We start from the raw sequence: 13,489 nt of genomic DNA, 5'->3' as shown, positions 1-13,489 counted from the left end.
AAAATCTAATTATGGCCAAGGTTACCCTAAGCAGCTATGGAGGCTTTTTTTTAATCCTCTTTCTTATCTTTCCTCTTCCTTCTTCCTTTACCTCTTCCTCCTCCTGCTTCCTTCTACTAATTCTTCTTCCATTACGTCATTCTTCCTGCTCCTGCTCCTATCTAAAATGGTTCTAAACCCTTCCCTAGTTAAGTATAGAGTCAGTTATTGATTATAAATTTTAAAGGAAGAAGATATTGTGATGATAACCCTAATGAGATCTAGGCATGCTTTGTTACATGGCAGCCTAACAGGCTATGCAGCTTTATAGAATTATAAAATTAATCAGCCAACACGTTTGGTTTCTACATTATTTGAGAATTCAGATTTTGAGTAAATGAGCTCTTTCTTGCTTGCTTATCTCTACTTCTAGGCCTTAGGTTTAGCTATAGACTAACTTCTTTGATCTGCTGAGAAACCATGACTACCAATAGGGTTAAGCTTGGCTAGAGTCACCACCAGACCCTTAGCCCCCAAATGCCAATTCCACCAACTTACTGATGCCTGAAAAGGATTTAGCCCCATGAGAAAAGAAATACTCAATAGAGTTTGGGTCCTGTAATTCCTTTTTTTTAAAAAATTTTTAAAATTGATTTTAAAGAGAAAGGGAGAGGGAGGGAGGAAGGGAAGGAGAGAGAGAGAGAGAGAGAGAGAGAGAGAGAGAGAGAGAGAGAGAGAGAGAGAGAGAGAAACATCAATGATGTGAGAATCATTTATCGGCTACCTCCTGCACACACCCTGCATGGGGATTGAGCCCACAACCTGGGCATGTGCCCTGACCGGGAATCAAACCATGGTCTCCTGTTTCATGGGTCCACATTCAACCACTGAGCCACGCCAGCTGGGCAGGAGTCCTATAATTCCTTTAAAACTTACCAGGTTTTAATTTCCTCCATCACCCATCTGGGAGGTATTCACTTAAAGAATAAATGTTATTAGGAGTGCCTACTACACATTGTGTATGTTGGTCTCAGTAGTGACCCAAACACAGTCCATATTCTCCCATCTAGAATGAGATAGAGGCAATTGAAGGGACAATTATAATACAGACTGATGATACACACTGGGATAGTTTAGGGTAAACATGTAGGGGCTCTTTTCAGTGTCCATGCTTTCATTGAAATTGAAACGAGGCCTCCACTCTTTTCTAAATAGCTATCTACTTTATTCAATGCTGGAAGTTTACGAAGATGTCTTTGAAAGGCCATAACAATATGCTTTTTTAGCTACAGAATGAATTTCCAAGTATTTACTTAGCTAAAAGTAGCTTGGGAATAGATTTTTCTTCTGTCACTTAGGCACATATTGGGGGAGTACTCAGAAATTCTGAAGAAGCATGGAAATGGAAAATAATGAGTTCTGGATGGAATGTTTCATTGTGGTTGAAATTTAAAAGCATTTTTGTTTATTAACAAAGCATGAGTTTGTTCAGATCAACAAACATTTGTAAGTAGGAGGAAAACTATCTTTGTGAAATAGAGCATTTTTCTAGAACTTATTTTTGAGAGAAAAGGGCTGAATCTTACAAAAGCTAGTCCTGGTATGTTATTCAGGACTTAATGTACAACTTTGCTCTAATTTGGTTATTGCAGGAAAAATAAAATTCTGGACATATTAGAAATGCTATTATGGCAGTTGGTAAGGTTGGTTGTAAAGAGCAATGGAAACCAGTGAAGATAGTCTGAGAACCTTTCTTTTTATGGCGGACACATCACAAACTTGTTACATGGCCAATGCTTGTTACCCATCTCACGATTTCATGGAGCATAAGTGACCTAAAGATTTAATACCATTGTCAATATGGCATGATTTTAGAGTCATTTGTTCATTTTCAACCAAAGGAAGAGGATGTGTGCTCTAAATAGAGCAAGCCTTCAGTTTACAGCATTAAATAAATTCCCTTATTGGCTTTAAAAACTTTGGGATTAAAAACACTCATGCTACATTGAAATGGATTTGTGGGATGTTTGAAAGATACAATGTAAGGATCAAGAAAAGTCAGCTACATATTTGGATAATTTTCAAATTTGTTTTTGTTTCTGGTGATTATGGTCGGCCCCCTCTGGATTTTCTATCCTGTTATTTATTAGGGATTTCACTCTTTATCCCCACTGTTTGAACCATTTGTGGTTTTTTTTGGACATTCTGGGCTACAGCTTCTTCACAAAGGTGATGCCATGTAAGGTCAATCTGTGCACAGTCAGAGGCAGAAATTCTTAAGCAGAGTCTTGCAGGACCCAGAAAACTCCTTTCCCTCAAATCACCTCATTTTCCATTTAACATCAGCCACTGAATTTTTCAATCAGTGAGTCATTCCTCTGGGTTAGCAAACACCATTAGAAAAAGCTCAAGCAGCAATCTGTCACACATACTCTAATGCAAATCATCTCTGACTCTTCCCAGCCAAGAACTGAGCTTCTTGGGAATGGAATTTAAATCTGGGATAAGGGAGAGGATAATTTGAAGTGGAAGCTCTGTTAGAGACCAGGCTTAAGTGTGGATGATTAGAAGCTATACTTGGAGCGGCATTTGGGAGTACAGAAAGGGAAAGTAGGAAGATGCATTTTAGTGACATCATAGTTTCCTAGTTTAACCTTATGTTGGTGATTTACCATGCTGACAGTCTCACTGTGTGATAGTATAAACTCCCACTGGATGATAGCTCTGCAGAGACAGGGACTATTCATTCAGTGGTGTTTGTCAAGCAACTAGTACAGTGCCAGCAAATATATAGTATGTTCTCAATAAATATAAGTGAATGAATAACTTGATATGCAAAGGATACTTTAAAAACGTTTTTGCCCTACGGTGCTAAAGCTATTTTTTTCAGTTAGTTTATAGAGTGCCCTTATTTTTTACCCCAATCCTCAAATGATTTTTAATAAGGTTCACTATACCAGATATAACTAACTTCCATCTCCTCCCTTATACTTAAAATACTAAAGATCAGATGTTCTAGCAACTAAACAAGGTTATTATAAGAATCAGTCAGTTATTTATTGACCACATATTCTGTGCCCAGGATTTTTAATTTTTAGATCTGGAAGAGGGAAAAGGCCAATCTGTTGATCCATATTTTACTTTTATACTTATAAGAACCAACAGCAAGCAATTAGGAGTTTCAATCTTTGAGGATGCAAATATTCATGATAAATAATAGCCATCATTTTAATCTTTCAGATTTCATTTTATGGTTGCATTATGAACATTTTTCTGATGTATTTAATTTTCTAAATTTCTGTTGCATGAAAAATGGAAGCTGTATTGATTTACCATCAGAAAAATATACGGCAGTTAATATAAAAAAGGCTACATCTAATTTTGTTAATAAACTATAAATGGTAAAAGGACATACAGTTTAGATTTCAAAGCATTGGGAACCCACATTTTCCTGTAACATTAATTATGTAGTTTAAGTTTTGGCAGCATCATAATTCTACAATGTGATATTTCTACTTTATTGTTTCTCAAAGTAGGCCTAAAATGTTAATATAATATGGGAAATCTTTGGCTGGTGAAGTGTGTGCTGAGCTAGGGGATGGAATGTTTGCATTACAAAGGTAACTCTTGCAGAGATTTGCAGACTACACATACTGGTCATTGTAACTACCCTCAACCCTGACATTGAAAGATTTTATTAATGTCAGATGATACACATTTACCATTATCTAATGTAGTTTGCTATTCTTGACTGTTTCTGGATTAACAGACAAGTTTAGTAGTTAACTCTGGAAACTTATATTCTTTATTTGAATCTTGGCTCCTCCAACTTATTGGTTGTGTCTCAGTTTCTTCATCTATGAAATGGGATAATAACCAGATCAACTCATAGGATTGTTCTGAAGACCATAAGTTAATACAAATAAATGTTTAGAACAGTGACAAGAACACAATAGGTACTTGATAAATACTAGAATTTCTATGATAGATTATGAATATTTTTGTCCATAGAAATTTTAGCTTCAGTGAAATCCTTTATAATAAAAGCATAATATACTAAGTGTCCAGTTGTCTGTTCAACCAATCAAAGTGTAATATGCTAATGATATGCTAAGGCTGCTCAACCGCTCACTATGACATGCACTGACCACCAGGGGGCAGATGCTCTGGGGGATGTCAGTTTCGGCCTGATCCTGCAGGCCAGGCCCAGGGACCCCACTGGTGCACAAATTCGTGCACCAGGCCTCTAGTAGTAATATAACAAATAAGGTTAGTTCATGAACAAAATATAGTGAGCTGTATCTGTCTGGTGTGTCATGTCTTGGAAGAGACTCAGTTTAGTCTTACAAGGGGAGGTTAGACTAAGCACAGAGCCTTTAAAGTGAGAAAATGTAAGTCTCTGTGTTAGGGAGTGTATGAGAGATGAGACTGGATAAGAAAGCCAGGCCTGAATCTTGATCCTATTGAGGGCAGGAGGAAAGCCCCTAAGATTTTAAGATGGAGAATGACATGTTAGATGAGTTTTGAGGAGCACTACTGTGCCTGCAGTGCAGAGAATGGAGTAGAGGGGCCTTGACTGGTGCAAGAAGTCAGTTAAGATGCTGTTGCAAGCTAGTCAAGCTTGATGGATGAAGCAGCTGGTGCACCAATGGGAATAAAGAAATGGACAGATTTGAAGTCCATTAAAAAGAATCAGTAGCATCTAGTGATTGTTTCAGTGTGGTGGGTGAGAAAGTATTAGAGTTGAGGATGATTGCAAGGTTCTAGGCAGTGGCCGACTAGAACATTACCCACCTCCGGACAGGTGCCTACTGTGTGATTTACTGCAGGGCTTGCAGGAGTAATGTGGTCAGATGGATAAGACAGCATCACAAGTATAACAGAAGTATTTAGTCACAGGCTAGAAGTCAGGGTGGTGGATAGAAGTAAGAGGTGTATGATGTTAAAAATAGAAAATGAGGGCATATTTGGGACAAGTGTTCCACACAGCCTGGGACATAACCTCTATACTCTCAGGATTCTATATGGTAGTAGGCAGTCTTTTAATTTTTAAAAATCTAATGTGCCTCTTTTCTAGTGAATACTGGCCACAGAACAGCCCCTATAGGTTTTATATGCCCTGGGCAATTCCAAACCTCTGTTGACTCTACCCTTATTTTCCCTGGAGCCTTGGTATTAGCAGTTAAGGGTTCTGTCTCTATCGCTGAGGCAAATTTGAGGTCACCTTGAATCTGAGATTTTCTTGGGCTCATACCTCCAGGTTCTGAAGATGCTCTTTTCCCTCAGGGCCAATGGACCCTGAGGAGTTAAAGTAGAGAAGTCTTCATTCTTCTTTATCCATATTGGCGACATATCCATTCCATACCTTAATTCTTAAGGTGTTTTTTAAACCAGTCTGCTGAAACCTGAACCCTGATGCATTTTCACTAGGCATTTCTGCCAGCTTGACTCTAGAGATGAGTTAGGTTGATTTTAGCTAATTGATAAATTAACATTCTAGTTTCACAAAATTTGAGTTTTATGAATCATCACAATACTTTTATGACAAAATATGAACCTGAACACAATGTAAATTGTAGCACCATTGGATGGGAATTTAAAAATTAATGTTCAGCCTGACTGGACATCAACTCCTGCACCAAGATATCATTCGTTCACTTCCTGGTCAGGGCACATGTCCTGGTTGTGGGCACTTTCCCCAGCTGTGGGTAAGCAAGAGGCAGCCGATTCAATATTGATGTTTTTCTCTCATCAGTGTTTCTATCTCTCTCTCCCTCTCCCTTTCCCTATCCTTCTCCCTCTCCCTCTCTCTCTACAAATCAATTAAAAACATATAAAAATTAATGTTCAGATATTAGCAAGCTAAACTTTTATGAGCTCTCTTAAGAATAGTAGAATTGTAAATTTGTGTGAATGAAATGTGAATTTGTTTCAGTTGGTTTAATATTAGAAATTCAAGAACAGGAAGATCCAAAGCATTTTAAATATTGCAAACTTTCTTAAGGTGATCATTATAGCAAGTCTCACTGAAAGTAAACAGACCTCTCTTGCTTCTTTAATAGACAAACTGTGATGGTGAGGATGAAATTAGCAATGAAAGTATTAAAATATTGATAGCAATCATTCCATGTCCACACTTTTCCAATTAATAATTAATTTTTACCTTGAAGGTAACTCTAAGAGTCATTGGCAAGAATGTTTGACTTTTTTGCCTCAATGTTATCAAGTCTCCAGCAAATAACTCACATTTTGATGTGGTTAGTGGTTGGAATTTCTTTTGTGTGGCTTTATAAAATGAAAAAAAGTTTGCTGTGAATGATTTAGAGAAGGCCTGAGTTAGTCATCTCTCTGATTCACATGTGGTATCGGTGCATCGTTATTATGTCATTGCCTGTTATGTACTTCTCAGTGTACATGTTTGCTTTCAAAAAATTTCAAAAATCATTCCCTCTACTATATCCAAAAGTAGAGGGAATGGTTATAACAAAATGCTGATGATTATAAAAGTATTATAGGTTGTTACAAAATGGACGTTTTTTCACCCAAATAGCATGCTTCAGTTTTTGTGACTTTTTGAGCAAAGATAAGTTTGTCTTGAACTTCTCCCAATATCATGTGCTTACAACCTTCTTGTTATTGTGGTATTTTGGAGTTAATAGAGGTTATGCTTTCAAAGCATTGATCTTGCTTTAACAGTTGGTAGCAACATGTATGTCCTAATTGTTTTTACACATTCAATAGCTATCTAATCAGAAGTCCATTAGGATGAATTTTTTGTTGATTGATTTTAGAGAGAGGGAGGGGGAGAAGGGAGAGAGAGAGAGAGAAAGAAAGAGAGGTCAATTTTGTTGTTCCACTTATTTATGCATTCATTAATTGATACTTGTGTGTGCCCTGACTGGGGACTGAACCTACAACCTTGGCATTTTGGAATGACGACCTAACCAACTGAACTGTCTGGTCAGGGCCTTATGTTGTATTTTTTATTTTGATAAATAAAGAATGGCTAAAATGTTTACTTACTAGAGGCCCAGTGCACGGGATTCGTGCACTGGTGGGAGGTGTGGCCTGCGGGGATCAGCCTCTGCTCATCCCGGTTAGCCGAGCAGCTGTGGACTCGCCCCTCTGAGTGGCTGCTCCCTGGTCCGGCATCTTCCGTGGAGCTGGAGCACTCACCTCTCCAGGTTGATCGGGTCAGGGCTGGGCCCAGGGATAATAGCACTGAGAGGCGAGGGAGTAGGTCTCAGGCCCGCAGAGGCCATGAACCCACCTCCCAGCCTCCGGGGTCAGCTCTGTGAGCCCGGTGGTGGTGGTGGTGGTGGTGGTGGTGGTGGTGGTGGTGGTGGTGGTGGCGGCGGCGGCGCTGCATGGCCTGTGGGCGTCTGGAGGAGGTGGCAGGGAGCGAAGAGGAGGAGCCTGGGGCAAGGAGGGGACGATTGCAGCCTGGGTTCCTGCCCGTTGGCCCGGGGTTCACAGCCGGAGTAACCACTCATCCTGGTCAGCCGAGCAGCGCTCCCACTGTAGTAATGCACTGACCACCAGGGGGAAGCTCCTGCATTGAGCATCTGCCCCCTGGCGGTCAGTGCTTGCCATAGCAACTGGTTGACCAGTCGTTCTGGTCCTTCTGCCATTGGGACGCTGGGCTTTTATTATATAGGGTTCTCTCAAACGACTATTTGATGAATGCCTGGTATGTGCTGTCTTCGATAAAAGCAGACTTAAAGCTCCAGTTTATGCCATACTAAAATGGTTATTAAAAAATAGTACATACTCCATTTTTCATTTTATAAAATGGGACAAGATATTTATAGTCTTTGGATCTTATACAAAAATGTCTCACCTTTTAAAATATCCATCCCTTCCAATTAAAAGCATAGGCTTAATTTTCTTTTGAGTATGTACATTTAGCTGTTGTCATCCTTCACATTTTGGAAATGTTGCACTTAATATATCTGTTTATGTGGAACTACAGGAAAACATAACTTCCCTAAATGACCCTGTTTAAATGTTTGAAGATAGCACCTAGCAGTGTGCCTGGCACACGTGTTTGTCGGTGCTGAGTGTGCCTTAATCCCAGTCTCCAGAATCCAGTTATTCAGCATCCTCACTCTTTTTAGTCACTTGTCTTCTCAGTGATGCTTTCTTGTCTCAAGTTCAGCCTTGGTGCCTCAGCTCCAAATTAACCCAGACAATTCAATCTGGTTATTACTACCTAGTTCTAGCATATAATGAGCAGTTTTCAGACTAATTGCAATATTAACATAAGACTTGCAAACATTGATTATTTGGAATAAAAAGTTAGGGACAAAAGATAGTATTTTTATTTAGGTGGCCACATTTATGAATGAAAGTGAGGCTACTGGCAAGGTTTCATAAATTACACATTTATTAGCAGGATTTGTGTGGCTTATAATGTTCCTACCATCTCCTATAATGATCCAATGGCATAAGTGGTAAGACACTTGCAAATGAATTAGATACTTAGAGTTTTCTGCAGTTAACTCATGAGATTTATATGGCCATGCCAGTAATTTAATTTCTGCAATTTTAAGGTCAATAGTCATTGTCACTTGTGAAATGAAAGTGAGCCAGAATTTATAATAGCCTTCAGATGGACTTTATTTTGCTCTTTAAAGTTACTCATGGAGAGAGAGTATTTGTGAAAACAAAGATGTTAATAACACAGTATAGTATTTATCATTTTTCCAGATTGGATAGAAAGTACACTTCCAGGTTATTAGTATCTGTCACAGAAGAGTTCCCAATGTAAGTTGACAAGAAATGCTATAATATTTTATATTCAACTTTCAACAGCTTGTTAATTATGCATAAGATAAAAGAGCTCTCAAATAATATCAAAAGTAGACAAATGAAATCATTAGTTTTATATTCCAGAGCCCCATGCATATCTGTTATAACAATGCATTAGAATGCCTTCACCCCCATATCTCAAAATCACTTTTTTCATATGTTATGATGTGATATCATACATGAATATGGTGAACATTATTATATAGAGTATGAAATTATACAAAAACACTTTGTTTTTGAAAATTATAAACCTATCTCATTACTTGGAGGAGACAATTTTCTGACAGCCTATGACAATGGAAGGACAGGTATTGATCAACCATTTACCACTGTCTTTATTTCATTAAATGGGACTTATTACAAATATGTCATCCACTCCAACATGCTTAGCATGATGCTATGGCAGTGGCAGTGTAGGTAAAAGTGGATCTCTGTGGTGGTACCTTCTAGGAATATGAAGTCTAGCTGGAGAGACGTACTCTGGCTTCCTGCAAAGACTGGTTATGGTGGGATATCCAGGGTGTATCTGCATATTCTTTTAAGTTCAAAGCATTCTAGTGAATTATTTTGAGAGGTAGGAGAAGAAATGCACAGTGTACATTTAAAATGACTTTGTAAAATGATATGATTTGCCAAAATGCACATTATTGTAATTTAGCCAAGATAGGTGGCCAATTGAATGTTCCCGGAACTGTAATTGTCTACATGCTATTTGCAAGACCCTTTCTGATAGAGCTAGAAAAATGCACCTTTTTCTTTCAATATCCATTTGGTTAGGAATGCATCTATTACTTATAAATGAGGACTCTTTTTCTTTTTTTGCTCTGTATATACAGGTGAAGGTAATTTCTAATAATGTAGTCTTTTTCTATTTTTGTAGTTGTGGAAATTATTTTTAAATATATTATGTGTTATCTTAAAATCCATTCTAAACTGCACATTTGCTTAAAAAGAAAAGGGAGATATAATCTGAGAAAGACAACCGTATCCAAATAGAAATAGTTCTAGCCAAGCATTTAATAGCCAGAAGTTAAAAAATATGGATGTAAATATTATCTAAGTTTTCATTATTAAAAACTGGTTAAACTTTTACAAACTTCACTTTGCTGACACCAACCTAAAGCAATTAATGTATGAAAATAGAATCATATATATTACAGAAATGGTACATTGTAACTGGAAAAAGTCATGATTTATTCATTGGTATATACACTGGTACTTTTGTTTTATGGTTCTGAAGTATAAACACATGAACCAAATTATAGAAAGGGATTTTGTCTATGAATTCCACTATTAGTGGCAAATGTTAAATATATCTTCTCATGGAAATACTGTTATTGGAAAAAATAAAATGATGAAAAAGTAATTTTGTAAATTTTGAATTGTGACTTCTGTATTAGCTCTGATATCTTGAGTACACATAGTTAGTTATGTTTCTAACCTAGTTCTGTCTGTAGTCGCTGTGTGATCTAAGGCAACTTATTTAAGTCTCTCTGTGCTTTAGTTACCTCATGTGCAAAATAAAGCAAAAATATTTCCCTCAAAGTTGTTATAAAGATTAAATGATTTAATACATGTATTTTGTTTAGGGATTCAAATACATGCAATGTTGGGTATTCTAAGTTACACTGTATTAGTAAAGTTATTAAAATAAAAATAGATATGTTATTTCAAATTCTAAAAATAATATATTTTCATTGCAAATTTTTGGAAAGTACAGAGAGATATAAAAAACAAAGGAAAAATCACTTATCACTCCCCACAGAGATAATCACTATGATATTTAGTTATAAATTATCCCATCTTTAGCAATTCTACTTTTTTTCAGTTGGTATTTGCCTTGCATACCTTTCTTTATCAGTTTATTTTCAACCTTTCAGTGCCACTCAATAGTGTCTCTCTAATAAACAACATATAGCTAGTTTTTAATTTGGATTCAATTTGAGTCTGACTGTTTAAAAAGATGATCTAAATCATTTGCATTTATTATAGTAATTGATACTTAAAATTTTTTTATATTTCCTATTTTCCATATTTTTTCTTGTCTTTCCCACCTTTAGTTGAACTAATTTTGTTTTAAAATTCTTTACTGCATATTTTTTCTCTCTATTTTTTAAAAAATATATTTTTATTGATTTCAGAGAGGAAGTAGAGGGAGAGAGAGAGATAGAAACATCAATGATGAGAAGAATCATTGATTGGCTGCCTCCTGCACGCCCCCTACTGGAAATCAAGCCCAAAATCTGGGCATGTGCCTTTGACCAGAATTGAACTAGGGACACTTCAGTTTGCAGGCTGATGTTCTATCCACTGAGCCAAACTGGCTAGGGCTTCTCCCCTCTACTAAATTTAAAGGTTTTCTTTCTATTTCAGTTCTCTCAATATTTATCCTAAAGTATTTGACATGCATACTTGACTTTAGATTTTCTTAATATAGTATAAGGTTGATGATAATCCTATCCTTTTCTTAAATACAACAATAATCCTATAACCTGATAATGTTATTGTTGTCAAGGATTCCATTATGATTTGAAACCTTCCAAAATTAGCTATTATTGACATAGATTTACCAACTCTGTTATGAATTTCTTTGCTTGCCATTATTTCTTGTATCCCATTCCTTCCTGTGGGTTTGATTCTTTTTCCTTCTGGTTGAACACATCCTTTAGTAGTTCTTTCAGAGGGGTTTGTGCTTAGCAAGCTCTTAGTGTTTATATCTTTGATAGTCTCCTTTTATTTGAAGTCAGGTGATTGTTAGCTGGATATGGAATTCTAGGTTATGTGTGTTTTTTACTTAGTATTTTGAAGTTAGTATTGTCTTTGTGCATTTATTGTTACTGATGATATAACTCCTATTGGTCTGAAAGTAGTTTATTTTTTCTATTTCGTAGCTTTCACAATTCTCTCCCCCCCCTCTCTCTCTCCCTCCCTCCCTTCCCCCTTCCTTTCCTTCTTTCCTCCTTCCCTCCCTCCCTCCCTCTCTCTATCTGTTCTGTAGTTTCACTGTAGTGTTTTAGTTGTGAATTTGTCTTTATTTAGTTTGGGAATTGATGAACTTTTTTCAGTCAGAGGATTTATATCCTTCTTCACTTCTGGAGGCATTTTTTCCCTATGATTCCTTTCTTTGTTTTCTGTAGTCTCTTTTTCTCAGATGACTATTAAATGCTGGAACTTTTCATTTCTCTTCTCTCTGTCTAAATTTCTCTTTTGTACTTTCAACTTCCTGTAATATATTCTAGGTGATTTCCTTAGATTTACTTCCAGATTACTAAATTTCTCTTCCTTTTTGTCTTGTGAACTCTTTTAGCATATCATTCTTTTGTTTTCCAGTGATAGTCTTTTGATTCCAGAATTTTTTTCAAATTTTCTACTTTTCATAATATTCTATTCCTGCCATGTAGATTCCATTATCTTTTTACCTGGTTGATGATTATAATCATTTATCTTAAAGTTCTTTTTTAAATTGCTTTAATATCTAAAATTATTTGATTATGAACTTTTGTTGTATTTATAAACGTTCATAGCATCAGATCTCTTTGCATTCTTTGCAATCTTTTAATTTGGGTTAATCAGTAACCATTATATATTTATAGGTTACATGCTGGCTTGTGGAAGCATCCTTATGGGGAAGTTTTGTGCTTCATTCTGTCATGGATGTATGGAGGCCCTAGGTTTGCCACTTTTCATATTAATTTCTGAGTTTGGAATTTCCTTATGGCTCAAAGAATTTTACATTGTGCTTGCTTGCCGTACAGGGTAGAGAGTTCTAAATTGTCATGGTTGACTCTGCTTCCTGCCCATACCTTGAATCAAACCTTGTCTTTAGACAATTGGGAACTTTTCTAGTTCAGGTTTGCCCTGGTCTTATTTTGTGGGGAAAGCTCAGGATTTACAATCGTGACTTCTGTGCATTGCCAAACCTACATTCCATTTCTTCCTGAGAGGCACAATGGCTTATTTTTCTGAACCCTAGAAATGTATTTTTTTTTCTTTAAGTCCAGTTGTGTTCTTTAATATTTTTCTTAAAATTTTATCTAGAATTTCTAGAAGTTTTTAAAGTAGGAGGAGGGACTTCATACCTCAGACTGATCTACTTTCTTAGCTAGAATGGCCTCCCGTTTTTTGAAAAAGTTTTTAAAATTTTATTTTTCAATTAAAGTTTACATTTAATGTTATTTTCTATTAGTTTTAGATGTATAGCATAGTGGTTAGGTGATCATATACTTTACAAAGTGGTCCCCCTGGTATTTAAAGTGTACACCTGGTAACTTACATAGTTATTGCAATATTATTGTCTGTATTTCCTATGCTTTACATCTCTGTGACTATTTTGTGACTACCGGTTTGTAGTTCTTAATCCCTTTACCTTTTTCACCCAGTCTCCCAACCCCCTTCCCCTCTGGCAAATCGTCCATCTGTTTTTATTTTGTTTGTTCATTTATTTTGCTCTTTAGATTCCACATATAAGTGTAATCGTATGGTATTTGTCTTTCTCTATCTGACTTATTTCACTTAGCATAATACCCTCTAGATCAGTGGTTCTCAACCTTCCTAAGGCCGCTACCCTTTAATACAGTTCCTCATGTTGTGGTGACCCCAACCATAAAATTATTTTCATTGCTACTTCATAACTGTAATTTTGCTACTGTTATGAATTGTAATGTAAATATCTGATATGCAGGATGTATTTTCATTGTTA

The sequence above is a fragment of the Myotis myotis genome, unplaced genomic scaffold (genome assembly GCF_014108235.1).
Source record: "Myotis myotis isolate mMyoMyo1 unplaced genomic scaffold, mMyoMyo1.p scaffold_m19_p_19, whole genome shotgun sequence".
NCBI classification, from domain to species: Eukaryota; Metazoa; Chordata; class Mammalia; order Chiroptera; family Vespertilionidae; genus Myotis; species Myotis myotis.
This window is presented reverse-complemented; position numbering follows the sequence as displayed.